Genomic DNA, 16,933 nt, shown 5'->3' with positions numbered 1-16,933 from the left:
TGACCTTCAGGTTCCTCAACCACAAAATGGGGGAAATAATAATACCCCCTACTTAGCTCAAGGGGTTATTGTGGTCATCAAATTATTTTTAAACAGTTACATATTAATCAAGAATGAAAAATCCAAATGCCTCTGGGGTGGGGGTGAGGGCCAGACAAATAAAGTAAATCTGTTGATTAGGGCCAGATGTAAATAGAAGAGAACGGTGAGGTCTGTGGCACACTGAGATGGGCATTGTGTGAAATTCAAATTTTATGAAATAATGTGGAGCCTCATAAAAAATCTGTGGGCTGAATTTGGCTTTGGGCTACACACTTCAGATTTCCAAAAAACGTAAAGTAGGGCACTCTGTTAACTGATGTGTTTGTGGGGGGAGCGGCAGGCGCAGATGGGACAACCAAGGCCTATTTTTTATGTTTTTATGTGCCTAGCATAGAAGACTGATAATTAGTGTGGTTTGGAGGGGCTTCTCCTTCAAATATCTCCCTCTTCCAGGAACTGAAATCCTAACCATTAGGGTGTGGGGACTTGGAGGGAGGGAGAATAGTGATGATTAAGGGATTAATGGTTCTCATTAACATGTAAATATGTTATCTATAATGGAAAACCTATTGATTCTCTTTTGGCTGTTAACACTTAAGCATTTTAAGACAGTAATCAAAAACCTCTGTAAACTGTAATTATACCCTTTAGCTTTAATATCAATGTTTGATTACCTATTGTGTATGAGGTACCCTACTAGGGGCTGGGATTACATACATGAATACAGCTTGGCCCTGCCTTCAAAGGCTTTTGACTGCAATGGCCAAGGTGGTGCTTTTTTGTTCATTACTGGATACCTGGCACCCCACAGTGCCTGGAACATAGCGGGAACTTGAGAAATGGGTGGAAGCTAGGCACCGCCGCAGCCTTGTGACATGCATGACAAATGCCAGTTGTGAGGTGTAGTGGGCACTGTGAGTGAGTTTTTCAGAAAAGCTTTAGGAGGGAGAGGAGACTGAGGAGATGGATACAGGTGGGGGGAGAGCGAGGGGTCAGGGACTGTTGAAGAAAGAGGTGATCCTGCTGGGAACTCCGTTTCCCCAGCAGGTCTGGGATGCTTGGGTGGTGGAGACCCCAGAAGAGGAGGATGTCAGTGAACAGGGGGAGCCGGGGAAGAGCTGGAATTGGGGGGCCAGCTGGGACAGAGCTGGTGGTAGGACGGCTCTAGGGACCAGGTGGGGCTGGTGGTGGCCAGCTGAGAAGGCTCTGCTAGGTGGGCATTCAGGCCAGGCTGCTAGCAGGCTCCTAGACTGTGAGGGCTTCCCATGAGGTCCTACTAGGTGAGTGGAGAGCCACAAAGTCCCAGGGTCCCCAGTGGCCCTGGCCTCTGTGATGTCTGCCGTTGGTCTCATGAGAACACTCCTTGGATAGGAGTTAGAGATCTTTCCCAAGCCCAGTGTTTTCATGCTTCCTGGTACCTGGAGAAAAGGGTTATCTCTCAGTCCTCTTCCAGACTTAAGTGATAATTTTTATAACTGCAGGGTTTTATGTTGGTTATTCTCCCCTGATAACAGAGCTGTTAATTGCAGCCCTTATCAATGTCCGTTAGAGCAGAATGGTGTGAAGTGAAAATAATGTTTTCAGGTGTGACTTGCACGCTCTCCCAGGTTTGGCACCTTGACTTAGTTTAAGGTCAGGACATCCTGTTAGATACTGGAAGTGAGGATCTGAGCTTGACTCATATCTGTGGGCAGCACTGGCGGTTTTCCCTGGTTCCTGCAATCTCACCGACAACATTTCAGCCTCCTCTCCTGCCATTCCAACCCTCAGGACGAGGAACCAAAGTATTTGCAGTTACTGCACAAGCTAATGTTTTCACACCTGGAGACACTGAATGATTATGCCTCTTTAGTCTCTAAAAGCATTGATTTGCTCATTTAAAAAATGGGAATAATCACATCTAACTGTTAAGTTGCTGTGAGGAAGTGTGGTGTGGTTGAAAGCATAGATTTTGGAGTCAGATGGAAAAAGGCTGTAATTTCTTCTCTCCCATTTACCACATTACTGTGTGGTCTTGTGTTATTAACAAGAGTCTCAGTTTCCTCAACTGGTAAAATGCATATAATCATGATGACCTTCATTTGGCACATAGAAGACAAGCTTGGGTGATAGCACCCTCCCTTTCTTCCTCATCCATATGGTTCACCCTAGTCTTAACTCCTTGCGGACACGTAATAGAGGCTCATCATGGCGTCTTATTTCTCACCTTCCCTGAGCTCCCAGAACACTCCTGAACTGGGTGGTTCTCCCTTTCTCAGCCTACTATTTCCCTTTCTTGCAAAATGACCACTCCTTTCTTCCTCATTTCACTCTTCCAAGAAGTTGGCCTCCATTAGGTGTTGGGAGGAAAGCAATGTGATTAAATTGCTTCATATCAGTGTGCTAAGGAATGATCCACCTGTCAGCTTTATGGGAGTATTTGCATTTTCTAATGGAATTCATAATCAATGGTAGAATCATCTTAGTAGAATTTCTGGCTGGAGGACAAAGGAAAGTGTAGAATTTCAGGCATTATGGAGGAGGCAATGGTGTTAAGATTGGGAAGGTGTTGAGGTTGGTCAATTATACAGCCCAGTCGCCTGCAATGTCTGCACCTAAATCTGTCCCTGGGCAGTGTGTGACCAAAGAACACAGCTCTTTGAGAGCTAAATCTAGAGGGAGATGCTATCTATCTGAATCCAAGTGCAATTCCTTCAAAGACCTGAAGGATTAAGATCTGGCCTCTTAAAATTATTTTTTAGAATTTGCATGGCCCATTTTATTTTCAGAGTTCTTTTATTCATTAATTAGTTATTCATTTTTGGTTTTCTAAATTTATTTATTTAATTTATTTATTTTGGCTGCATTGGGTCTTCGTTGCTATGTGCGGGCTCTCTCTAACTGTGGCAATCGGGGGCTACTCTTGGTTGCGGTGTGCTGGCTTCTCTTTGCGGTGGCTTCTCTTGTTGCGGAGCACCGGCTCTAGGCACGCAGGCTTCAGTAGTTGTAGCACGCGGGCTCAGTAGTTGTGACTCGCGGGCTCTAGAGTGCAGGCTCAGTAGTGTGGAGCACAGGCTTAGTTGCTCCATGGCATGTGGGATCTTCCCAGACCAGGGCTTGAACCCATGTCCCCTGCATTGGCAGGTGGATTCTTAACCACTGCGCCACCAGGGAAGCCCAGTTATTCATTTATTTAATGTAGTTTTTAATTGTGTGCTTATTCCATCTCTCAAATGTGGAATTATTCAGAAGAACATTTAAAAGAAATTAACAGTATGACAGGGCTTATAATTATGCCTTAATCTTAAATTAATATCCCTCCTGTTTTCACGTCACCACGACGATTATCCCAAACGGTACCAGAAGCAGGAAATTATGTATTGCCTTATATATGGCATTCCCTCCTGGAGAGCACACCATTTATCATGGCTTTTTAATCTTCTCCACGTGCAATGGAAGATAAAGCATCTCAACAGTATTTCAGGGTTTGGAGAAGATTAAAGCCCTACAAACATTGTGTTTGTTTCACCCAATTCCTCTGCTGTATCTAACTGGGTCAGAGTTTACGTGGGTTTGGATATACCTGCAGGAATGTGGTTGTTTATTTGGGGTTTCTGGGGACCCTCTGAAAAAGTCACATAAGTAACCCAAGCAGGAAAAACTGGAAACATGTAGATTTCTCTCAATATTTTCTTCTCCCAGAACTTCCTTTTTTCAGTGCTAACAGAGCGTGCCTGTGACATTTGCTGAATTAAGAGTAAAGAGGGCAAAGCCGGCATTTAGATCCTTGGACTGGCTGTGGATTTCTTTTTCCTTAGAAAAAGGATCCTCACTTTAGGCTGCAGCCCCCAAATGGAAATGCTGCTGCCACCTTTTCTGCCCTCAGAGGAGGCCTGAGAAAGATGCTTTGAGACCCCTGAGAACAGCCTGTTGGAAATTGTCTTAGTCAGGGACCTCCAGAGAAATAGAACCAATATGGTGCGCCAATATAAATAGGAACTATATAAACCAGTATTTATATAAATTGGCCCACAGCACTGTGGGAGCTGTCAAGTCCAAAATCTGTAGGGCAGTCTGGACATTCAAGTAAGAATTGATGTTGCAGTCTTGAGTCTGAAGTTTGTCAACCCAAGGCAGAATTTCTATGTTTCAGTCTAGAGGCAGAATTTCTTCTTTTGAGGGAAACCTCACATCTTTGCTCTTAAGCCCTTCAACTGATTGAATGCGGCTCACCCACATTATGGAGGATAATCTGCTTTACCTAATGTCAACTAATTGCTACAAATGATCTTGTCCAAAAGGCTGAGAAGTGATAAAAGTCAACTGATTGTAAATGTTAATTACATCTAAAAAAAATATCTTTCCAGTAACACCTAGATGAGCATTTGACCAAAAAACTAAGCATCCTAACATAGCCAGATTGGCGCTTAAAATTGACCAGCACCGAGACCAAGCATCTTGCTGACTGTGGAGTCTGTAGTGCCTTCTTCACATGACAAGCAGGGGACTCCAAAGCTGCCTGTTCCCCTGACCATGACTGGTGAGCTTGACCAGTTGGCAGTTTCCTCCATCAACCAGATTCCCTTCTTTGGAGCAAAGCTCAGTGTGGCCCTTGTAGGATGGCCAAGGTTTCTTTCTGGGCATCTCTTCCTCTCTTTGGCATCACTTCCTCTCTTCCTAGCACAGCATTCCTGACCTCCCATTCAGGGGCACAGGGCATTTCCACAGTAGCATTTTTGAAAAGCGAACTCTTTTATCTATGTGTAATATACATCCAGAAAAAAGCACAAACCATATGAGCACAGTCTGATGAATTTTTCACCAAGAGAGCCTCCTCGTGTAACCAGCCCTGGACCAAGAGACAGAGCATTCCCACTCCTCAGAAGCCCCCCTTGTGTGCAACCCCAGTCACTGCTCCTGACCCTTAAGGGTGACCTCTATGTTGACCTGTAGCAAAACACATTAATTTTACCTTTATTTTGAGTTCCACATAAGGGAACAACATGGTAAGTCTGCTTGCACCATAGCCTGGTTTTGTGTGGAGAAATACCATGATGGGAAATCCTCTGAGTGCCCCTGTCCTGGTCTTTTCATCTCTGCTTGCAACCAACAAACATGGCAGGTCTGTTACACACGGGACATTGTGCCAGGGACTGTGGACACACACGGTTGCCTAAAGGATGTTACAAACAGCACCTGGTGGGGACATCGGAAAGGGGCCCTGTCTCCACATTCTCAGAACTGACTTCAGCCCCTAGTGTGTCCTCTCAGAAACCCCCTCCAAGTGAGGGCAGCACTCCCGATTTGCTCGGTGGAGAAAGGGAGCTGGAAGTGCTCCCTTGAACTTTCTTTTCCGGGCAGAGCCCCAGGCTGGGCGCTTCTGTCACTGACCCACTGTTCTCACCTCTCAGGGCCCTCCTGGCTGATCGGCTGCTTGCTGATAAGCACTGTGGTTGGTAGCGATTTACTGCACCACCCTTCTGATAAGGTGCTTGTATCTTAATAACATTGTAAGTCACAGGGCAGCCTTGCTCCCGGTGTGTGTGTGTGTGTGTGTGTGTGTGTGTGTGTGTGAGCCCATGGGGGCTGTTTGCTCCCATCTCCTTCAGTGGCTTCTTTCCTCCTCCAGACCCCTAAATAGGATATTACCCAGGGTTGAATCCTTGTGCCCCTCTCTTTATTACGTTGCTCTTGATCATAGATATTAATTCCTTCCATACCTCCAAGTATTCCTGAACCCTGCTTTTCCACGGCCAGAGGACGATTTCCTCCTGGGATCTTGCCCACGCCTTAGACTCGTGCTCCTGAAATGTCCTTCCCCATCACGACCGTGCTGCTCTCCTTGCCCACCTCTCCACAACCCACCCATCTCTTCATTCTGCCTGCGAGATGCCCATGTGTCTGTGCCTTTTTTCCAGCCCACTCCCCCCACCCCCCCCCCGCCATCACCCTCATCCTCTCCCTTTTTACCTCTGTCTGGATTGCTGAAAATGCTGCCCTTCTGGCCTCATCACTCTGTATCCCCATATTCCTTGCATCATCACTGGATGCATTATTTAGTCAGCCTTAAATTGCTGCCCAGAGCCTATGGGATAAAGCTTCAGTCCTTGGCCGGGCATGCAAGCCCTCCATGACCTGTCCCTGAAAACTCATCTCAGTGGAGATCCTGTGATTTCCCCAGGCGCTGGCAGCCACAGCTCGGCATTTCTCTCTCCTGCTGCTTTTGCTGCTGTTGCTTCTGTGGGACAAAATGCTTTAGCACTGGACAGATGAGTGGGATCACAGAGATCAAGCCCTTCATCTCATGGAGTATCCTGGTACCTCCTGCATATCACACAGCCTCTTGTCTTGGGAAGTCTTTCCTGATGATCCCAGCAGGAAGTGATCTTTCCCTTCTTGAACTCTGTGGCATCTATGATCTGTGTGGTTCTTACTTATTTAGAATTAATTTTATATCTGAGTGTTTAACCTCCCTGTGGTTGACAGAGTAATGTTCCTCACCCACCAACAATGTCCATGCCCTAATCCCTGGACACTGACGGTTATGTTACAAGGCAAAGGGGAATTAGGGTTGAGGATGGAATTAAGGTTCCTAACCAGCTGACCTTGAGATGAGGAGGTGATCTTGGATTATCCATGTGAGCCCAATGTAATCACAACTGTCCTTAAAAGTAGAGGAGCAGGGCAAAGAAAAGAGTCAGTTTCAGAGGGTTGTGAAGTGGGCAAGACACTCCTGGCCAAAGACAGAGGAGGTGGCTATGAGCCAAGGAATGTAGGCAGCCTCTAGAAGCTGGAAAAGGTAAGGACATGGATACCACAGAAGGGAACTCAGCCCTGATAACACCTTTGATTTTAGCACCGTGAGATCTGACCTAGAATTATAAGACAATACATCTGTGTTGTTTTAAACCAATTTTGTGGTAATTTTTAATAGCAGCAATAGAGAATTAATACACTAAATTTTGAGGACAGGGTGAGCAGAAGACCTTCCTTATACTTCTTTGTGTTTCTCACAGAGTGTGGCACAGTGCCTTGTATATATTAGGTGCTCAGTAAATGTTTGCTCTATGGATGCAGACTGGTTCCAGGAAACTGAAGAGGGCAAAGCCAGCCTTTGTGCCTTCCCATCACCCCCTCAGAATCTGTTATGCCCTCCTGGGCTCTCATCCTGGCCCTTCACCATCAACCTTTTCTGTGTCCCATTCCTGATTTTATGTAATTTCTGTTAATGGATAATATTTTAAGATTAGACCCTTCCTGGGAATATTCGCACTGAAAAGGGTAGCCCTAGAGCTATAAACACACCCACACCCAAAGGCATTAAGCCATAATGGTGGAACAAGTAGGCTAGGAGGTGATGATCGTGACCTTGGATCAACTTCCCATGGGTTTGTTAGTCCTCCTTGTCCATTTCTACTCCGATGGACAAGGAACCAGAAGACATGGGTCCTCAACTTGGCTTCTTCACCAACTTCCTGGGTGTCTTTAGAGGAATCACTTAACATTTCTGACCCTGAGAACAGGTTTATAAGCTTTCCCCACCTCACAGGCTGTAACTCCAGGCCACCTCAAGAAGTGGAGTGAGGGCTGACCCTGCCCAGAAATTCAGCAAGTGAGACAGTGAGTCAAGAATGTACCCCTGTTTGTTTTAATATACAAATAACATTTAAAGTGGACACAGCTGGAAGATGCACATTGATCCTGTGGCGTTCTACACCCCTGGCACCTTGAGGGTAGAATACCGCAGTCTAGGTGTTTAGTTTGGTTACCTTGTGTCCATTTTAAATGCTGTTTTTATATTAAAACAAATATGGGCGCATTCCAGACCCACTGTCACACCTGCTGAATTTCTGGGCAGGGCCAGCCCTCACTCGCTCCATTTCCCAAGGTGGCCTGGAGGTACAGCCAGCAGAGGGCCCGGCTACTGGCCCTGATCTCATTTACACTTTCCTTTTACCCCAAGCCTGGGCTCAGCTAGGTGAACAGGACCCAGAGTTGGCCACCCAGAAATTTAGCAGGTGAGGTAGTGCCCCTCCTAGGCAATCACATTTCCCCTTCCTCTTCCCTCCTGGGGTTAGTTCCTGACTGTCTTGCCTCACTGTCCGGTGCAATGGGCTCTGTTACCTTATCTGCTGTGTGGAGCAATGGCACTTCCACTTCTGCTCAGACACACCTGTGTCCTGCGGGTGGGACAGTGGAAGGACCTTGTGGGATTGAGGTCACAGTCGGGGTTCTGGTCTCAGTTCTGCCATCAGCCAGCTGGGAACTCTAAGCAGCTCACCTCACCTCTATGGGCTAACCGTTCCTCAATTAAAAAGATGGGCTTGGAGTAGATGGACTTGGAAAACGGGGCAACCAAGAACCCCTACTCAGAATTCTTTAAGGACAACCATTCCCATCAGGAGGAAGCCCAACTTTCTCACTATGGCTCACAAAGCCTTTTGTGGTCTGGTCCCTCCTTACCTTGAGGGCTTTTTCTTGTTCTCCTTCTTAGATTCCAACGTCTGGCGATAATGAATGCCTGCCAGTTCCAGAATATGCCATGTTCTCTCTTATTCCCAGAACTTTGCAAATGATGCTCCTCTGTCTTCAGTGCATTTCCTGTGCCCTTTCCTGCCTCTCTTTCTCTTAGATTCTTACATCCTTTGGGGGGCTCAGCTAAGACTTCACTTCCTGGGGTAGTCTTTCTGACCCCGCCACTCAGATCTTATTAGGAGCTATTTTCCTGCAGCCCACTAACATGCGGCCTTTATTTTGGTACAATTCTAATAGCCTGCTTACTTGTGTGATTCCACCCCTACTAGTCTGCAGGCTTCTCCAAGGCAAGACCTGTGATTTTTTTTCCCTGTGGAATCCCCTGTGACTAGATCCGTACTGGCCAATATGGTAACCACTGGCCACTTGTGGTTACTGGGTGCTTGAAATGTGGCTACTCTGAGTTGAGATGTGCTGGAACTATAAAATAGACATGGGATTTCAAACATTTAGTACAAAAAAATGCAAAATAATTTTACTCTCTTGTTCATAATTTTTTTTAATGTTGGAATGATAAGACCTAGGATATACTGCATTAAATAAAATATATTACTAATATTAATTTCACTTGTATTTTTTTACTCCTGTGGCTACTAGAAAATTTAAAACCACATATGAGGCTTTGCATTTGTGGCTCGAACTATATCTCTATTGAACTCTACTGGCCTAGAGTGTATAGCCTGGCACATCTGTTGAGTGAATGAGTTGGTGGATGGATGCATAGGAAAGGGAAAGGATAGGTGACCGTCTTTTCACCTCAGCCTCAGCTCATGTTGCTTTAAGATCTGACTGCTTCAGGTGTGACCCCATGGTCCTCTCATGCTGAATGTTCTGAGCTGGGCAGTCTTGCAGCTGGCCTGGATCCCCAAGGGATGGAGAAAATTGAGGTGAAACATGCTGCCTGGAGTCTATGGGTCCAGTCCTGCAGGCGTGTGGTGCACCTTGCCCATATCCTCAGGAAAAAGTATTAACTTGACATCCTGAATCGGGAACAGGGTAGATGCCCATTTTGAACGGTCGCAACGCCCTTCAATAACCATCTGGGCCATGTCTCTCATTAGCAGTGGGTGAGGGCACTTCTCTTACTGGAAACAACTCATTTTATAATATCTTGATACCATAATCAAGAGGAGTTGATTGATTTGGGAATTTCCCAAGGCTCTGTACCCCTGAAGAACAAAGACCTCTTTTCTTAAAGACTATCTGTAGCTTTCTTTTGTGTATAGAACTTTGACTTTTTCCTCATCCTGTACTTTGTGGGCTGATTGTAAAACCAGATTGCGAAGGGGAGTTGAATAGACCATGCTATCACTGTCTTTGAACTTTGATTTTTTTTGAGGATTTAGTGATTGCTTGGAACAGCCATGGGTGTAGTGAGAACACAATCTTCTGAGGTGCTAAAGCTCTAACTGGGCACAGAAATGCTTCAGTCTGGCTGACATTTTGAAAGCCATATTCTTAGAACACAGAAGGTTCAGGTTCTTACAATCATAGCCAGCATTTACATAGTGCATTTATAATTCCAAAGCACTTTCACACACGGTATCTCACTTGGTCCTTATATTTTATTGGTGCCCTTTTAAACAAATCTCTTTGACTGAATGGTCTGTACTTTGTGGCTTCAGTTTCTTTCTTCTCTGTCTGTTAAATGTCCTCAATCATGCTTTCAAGGCCCACCACTTTGTTAAAACTGCTCTGTTAAAGGTCACCTTGACCCACACATTGCTAGGTCCAATCATCAATTCTCAGTCTTCTCATTTTGCTTGACCCATTTGAGTCATTTGACACAGTTGGTTGCTCTTTCCCTCTTGAAATTCTTTCTTCATTTGGCTTCAACAATGTCACACTTGCCCGCCTTTCTTCTGACCTCACAGGCAGCTTCTTCTCCATCTCTTTGGCTGTTACCTCCACAACTCCCTGACTTTTAACCTTGGAGATTTTTAGATCTTAGATCTCAGACATTAAAAAAAAAAAAAAAAGAAATCTATAAACACTTCATTGGTGATTTCACCAAGTCCCATGGTTTTAAACATTATTGATATGCCAACAATTCTATAAGCCTGGACCTCTGCTCTTAATTTCAGACTTCTATATCCAACTGCCTACACAACATTGCAACTCGCATGTCTAAAAAACACCTCCAACTTTACAATCTCAAAGTGAGTCTCTGAACTTCTCCTCTAGACATGCTCCTTCTGTGGCCTTCTCCATTCCAGTTAATGCCAATGTCATTCTTCCATTTGCTAAGACCAGAGACTGCAGGGTCAGTCTCCTCTCTTTCTTTTACAGCCCACAGCAGATATTTTCATCTCTAACATCAAGTTTCATCCAGAACATGACCACGGCTCACCATCTCCACTGCCGTCAATTTGGTCTGTACACCATCATCTCCTGCCTGGATTATCTCAGAAGTCTCACAATCAGCTCAGGACAGTCTGATCTCAACCAAGTAGTCAGAGTGATTCTGCTAAAAGAGAAATCAGAACATGTCATTCCTCTCCTCAAATGGCCGCCACTTACCCAGAGACAAAGCCAACATCTTTTTAATGGTCTTAAAAGCCCAGCACAACATGGCACTCCCTCTGACACCACTGACAAGTCCCTTCCACCTCATTCTTTGCCAGCCAACCTGGTCTTCAGGCTGCGTCATTCAATTCCATGTGACATGCCTGCCCTGTGGTTTTGCATTTGCTTTTCCCTGGAATGCTCTCCCCTCAGACAGCCTTATGTCTTCCTCTTCTACCTCATTTGCACCTTTACTCAAATATCTCCTTCCTACACGCAACCCCTGATCTCCCTATTTCCTTTTCCTTCTGTATTTTTTCTCCATGGCACTTAACACCATCTAACACACTACATATTTTACTTATTTATATTTTTTATTGCCTGTCTTGTATTAAACTGTTAGATCCATGAGGGTAGGCATTTTAATTTTAATTACTATATCACCTGGCATCTAGAGCAGTGCTTGACACGTAGGACACACTCATTAAAGATTAGTAAATAAATGAATGAATAGTGTTATTAACTAAGAAGAATTATTATTCTTTTCTCCCTTCTATGAATGAAAGAATTGGGAACTCAGTAAGGACCCAAAGTGACACCAAACATACATGCACACCTATAGATACCTATACACACAAAACAAAACTTAACTAAACACAGGTATGGCATAACCAACGTGTGTGACCCAAAGAAGTGGGTGAGGTGCAGTGCAGGGTCAAGATTATGTAGGGACTACTTATATTTGATAATGGTTGGTCTGGTCACTGGAGGGTTGTAACTAAGCAATAAACTGAAAAAGAATTCAGCTTAATGTTTTATACATGTTACTTATTTTTCAAATAATCTTGGAAGCTTTTCATTAAATATTAATTTTCATGAAGACATCAAAGTCACCATCCTTCTAACTCCAAGTTTTACATCCTATAAGAAAAGTTGAAACTGTAAAGTGTCATTATATAGCAACCAGAGTGGGAAATTCTTAAAAGCGAGATTAAATTAGAGAAGCCTCAGTTCCTCTCATCACAGTATTGCTGGCGCCTTCAAGTTCTAGTTGCTGGTTGCCAAAGGCCGCTGGATAGGAACAGGAGGAGATCAAAGAGTACCCCTTCTATCCTGATACTGCAAAGTCCATTTTTAGGTGGTACAGATTAGAAAATAAAGTTTCAAGTATCAGTTTGGGATTTCACCTCCCGTAGGAAGACTTCCTTAAGCCTCCAGAATTGGCTAGATGTCCCTTGCTGTAGTCAGGGCTGGCTTCATGGTCATGCCACCTGTGCGGTCCCACAAGGCCCCCTACTTAGAAAGGTTTTGCACTTGGTTTTATGCTTTGCTATCACTGCCTTAAAATTCTTAATCATTTTTGAACACGGGGTCCACATTTTCATTTTGCACTGGGCCACACGTGGGCCAAGCCTCATGGATAAGTAAGTCATAGCTGAGCTAGGTAGGGAGTGTTAAGTGAGGCTCAGGATGGACAAGGAAGAGCCAACTTCAATTATGTTTAACTGATCATACATGACGTTGGGTTATTTGATAGTTTTGTGATCATATTTGCATGAATTTCCTGCACATGTTTGCCTATGGCTTCATTTTATGATTCATTAAATTTAGTTCTATTTAAATAGCAGTTTCAAAATTTGTTTCACTGTGTTCTGATAGTTTTCCAAAACTCATAAATCTAAGTTTAGTGATATGGCATGTAATCCTTGGTAATACATTCTAACATGATGCTGTTCTTCTGATGAAATAGGGGAAATGCAATATCTAAATTGCCACATTCTTTCTCTTTTTTTTTTTTTTTTTTTGAGGAAATGTTCTTTGCCTCTGAAAAGCTGTTTTTCAAATCTGAAATCATGAGAACAATAATGGCATATCCAAAAGTCCTATAAAGGCTAGATAGGTCATACACATAAAGGAAATAGACCAGGTGTGAATGATAGGAACGTGGCCAAATGGGGAATAGGCGTGTGGTTTAACGGGGCAGCTGCTTCCCAGCTCCAGCTCACTGATACGGGGAGTGTAAGTCTGCTGTCACTAGAACTTTCTTTTGCCCTCAAAGGAACTCCAGACATAGGAGTTTATGTGAAATTTCTTGGTTTTTAAAAATGTGGGCTCAAATAAAATGCCATGTGACCATTCTTAACTAATTAATTAATTAGTTTTTGGTTGCGTTGGGTCTTCGTTGCAGTGCGTGGGCTTCTCATTGCAGTGGTTTCTCTTGTGGAGCACAGGCTCTAGGCACGTGGGCTCAGTAGTGGTGGCTCATGGGCTCTAGAGCGCAGGCTCAGTAGTTGTGGAGCATGGGATGTTTCTCTGCGGCATGTGGGATCTTCCCGGACCAGGGCTCGAATCCGTGTCCCCTGCATTGGCAGGCGGATTCTTAACCACTTTACAACCAGGGGAGCCCCCATGTGACCATTCTTGTAGAGGTAATTCTTAACATGATTCCCTCACTTTGTCCCAAATAGCTCTCCAATATTTTTCCTTTCTCTTACATGATAAGCATTTTAAGATAAAGAAAAAAAAATCTATAATTTCATTTTGAGGCTCTTTAGAGAGAATGTCTGTAACATTTAACACTTACGAAGAAATGTTAAATTTGAAATCTAATGACAGCAACACACCTGCTTAGCTAACCTCCTATCAGTGGGAAGGGCCAAATGGTACAACTTCTGACATTTCTGTAACCTTTAGAAGCTTCTCCATCATAGCAATAGAAATTTAATGTAAGCCCCACAAGTCATCAAATTTTTTCTAGGAGCTACATTAAAAAAATAAAAAAGAGACAGGTAAAATTAATTAGAATATTTTATTAAATTTAATAAACCTAAAATATTACCATTACAACAGGTGATCAACATAAAAATGACTAAAGAGGTATTTTACATTCTTTTCTTTTATACTAAGTCTTTGAAATACAGTATGTATTTTATAGTTATAACACACTTACGTCTGGATCAGCCACATTTCAACTGCTCCATAGACACACGTGTCTAGTGGTTACTTTATTGGAAAGCTCAGGTTTGACGTGTCCTGCTGTGCTTACATGTCCAAAGTCACTCAGCTAGGAAGTTGGTAGATCCAATAGTTTTGCTCAGTATTTTAGACTCTTTGCCTTTTTCAGTACATGGACCTTTCTTTAAGTGCAGAATCCTGACACCTAGCTTGGGCTTGGCATTTGTAGGGTTTGAGAAGATTCAGGCAGGGAAGTAATGGAAAGAGAAAAATAAAAGACAAGACTAAATCTGAAAATGCTGCAGGAGTAGCAGGGGTCACACTTAGGATTTCAAGGTGACAACTCCTCTTAGGTGCAGAAAGTGTGCTTCTTTCTCACCATGAGAGGTGCATGAGGCTGAACATGTGCAAGTAACGCTGGGGAAAACGGGCCTTGCTGAGACAGCTGGTATCATTAACTCAGGTGGTTTGGATGTGAGGCAAGCAGAGCTTCTGTAGTGGGGCAGCTAAGCAAGAGGAGGATGCACCTTCACTTCTGGTTGGGGAAACCAACTGATCTGGCCATTTGAGGTTGACTGGGTGATTTACAATATCCAACTGGTGTGGGAAACTCAGGTGCTGCTGTTGGGATGAAGTGAAGGCAGTGGTCAGGAAACAGCAAGAGGAATTTATGTGGCCATCCTTGGTCCCAAGTGTCTGGGTAGAGTCTCTCTGGAGGGGTCCAGAGATAAGCCTGGGGTGTGGTGCTTCCTGAGTCCATTGGCCCCTTACGGTGGCAGGTGTTTCCTGACTGTACACCAGCAATCCTAAGGGAAATAGTTTTGAGCACACTTGTGGCTCATTAGTCCACGCTTTGTCTCAGAGAATGTAGAGTTTTTCTTTTTCCTAAAAAGTTAGCATATGTTGACTTTCAACACATTTTTTGGTTGTTGTTTTTGCTTTTCAGCATTTTCACAGAACTTTGCACTGGTTTCCATCAGTTGCGCTTTTGACTAGCTTGGTTCTTCATTCAGCCAACGTTAATGATTTTGCTGCAGATTAAAAACATAAGTATTTGGTTGAAAATTCTGTATTTTGGAGCTGGAATTCTCTGAACCATGATTGGATGGCTAAGTCTGTGTAGTTCCTTATACAGGATATACTTAGGGAATTAGAGTGTTTCGGGGTTTGGGTCAGGCTGAGGAACAACCTTAGGAATTCTGATCTGAGGATGAGTTGCTAGGGTGGCCATGTGAAATTACAGGGGTGTGGCCAGCACCATGACCTTGGAGAGAATTCAGGTTGCCTGAGTTCTTGTACTCATGTAATTTCTCTTGCTGGGAACTCACTCCCTTTCCTCCAATAATTTAAAAAATTCACAGTTTTTCACAATTCTCCTTGAATCAACTCATTCATTCATTCACTCATATATTTATTAAATACGTCCCTTCAGTGTACAAATGTCTATTGGGCACCAAGTACCAAGCACTGGGCCAGGTGCTGCGATTCAAAACTAAGAAGGCCTTTGTCTCCATCCTTAAGAAGCTCAACACCTGGTGAATTCTTCCCACATCAGCTCACTCAGACTGGTCCCAATCATCCATCCGGTCATTCCTCAGTATTCATGTCATTGGCTTTGAGTCCAATTTGTTGTTTTCATTCCTAGGATATTCTCTGAAGTGGCCCGCCTCCCCTGAGTGACCGGACATTTTTATTAGCAATAATTATGCTTTCTTCCTTCTTTTTAAGTCTTCATAGGGCCTGATACTTTGTACAGAGTGGGGCCTGATACACATTGTTAATGAAGGCCTCATACACACCATTTACCTTCTTTCCAGGGTACATGAATGATGTCAGTTGATTATTATTTTTACACATCATTTCTAGTATTGCTAATAGCAATTCGAGGGTTGTTGGAGGTGTTGAACACCTCCACCTCCAACCTCCAGATCTCCTTGTCTGGAGGTCAACAGACGTGGAAAGATGTGGAAAGGTACTGACTACGTACCTCCGTAGTCAGTCTGTTGGCTAAACTGGCCTCTATTGTCTTTTTATAGACCAGATACCCTGAAGACACTGTCTTCTGGAAGTACCTTGGTATGTTTGGCATTGCTTTTTAATGACGGGGGATTAAATTAAGGTTTTATCTATATGATTATTTTTTCCTGTGTGTTGCAACTGGTCAAAAAGTACAGCTTTAGGGAATCCCCCTAATGAAATGCACACACAGTAACTTTCCTTCAAGCTGTCAGTGAAGAATACAGTGTTACTCAAGTGAATTTCAGTGACCTCTTCCTTTAGAAGGAGCCCATTGTCAGAACAAATTTTTATAAATAATACACTGTTTGCTTTGCAGTGCTGATAATTTCTTCCTGTCTTTCAGTTTGTCAAATTACCAGGAAACTTGTTGTTTCTTTGGACAAAGGTATTTGCAGAAGAGCTGATCAAACTCTTATTATTAATAATCTCATTATTGAGTCATCATCAATGCTTTTGTGCATTTGCTGCTACCAAATAGTACAGAATCTGAAAACTATGGAGGCACACAGGAACAAAGCAGCTTGTGAGGCAGTGGCAGGGAGGCGGGGTGTGGGGGGGAGGCAGGGAGGGAGAGTGGGGGGGGGGAGGGGGAGGGGGAGTATCTTCCTGCCTAGGGCACACTTGTGTTTGAGAGAATTGCTGCCTCATTCCTGCAGGACTGCAGCCCCTCTGGAAAAGGGTCTCCTAAAGGATTGGTCATAGAGGGCTCTAAAGGTAGTCATGACTACGGGCTGCCATTGTTAATGAGATTTTTTATTTATTTGACAAGGGCACTGACATGTTCCTTGAAAAAAGGAGCAAGGAAAGCTCATTATACCCACAGACAGAGGCTACAAGCAAAAGAGAAGAGATTTTGCCCTTTGCTTTGGTGGGAAGCAGGAGGAAGAGGGAAACCACG

The sequence above is a fragment of the Pseudorca crassidens genome, chromosome 18 (assembly GCF_039906515.1).
Source record: "Pseudorca crassidens isolate mPseCra1 chromosome 18, mPseCra1.hap1, whole genome shotgun sequence".
NCBI classification, from domain to species: domain Eukaryota; kingdom Metazoa; phylum Chordata; class Mammalia; order Artiodactyla; family Delphinidae; genus Pseudorca; species Pseudorca crassidens.
Note: the sequence above shows the minus strand (reverse complement) of the source record.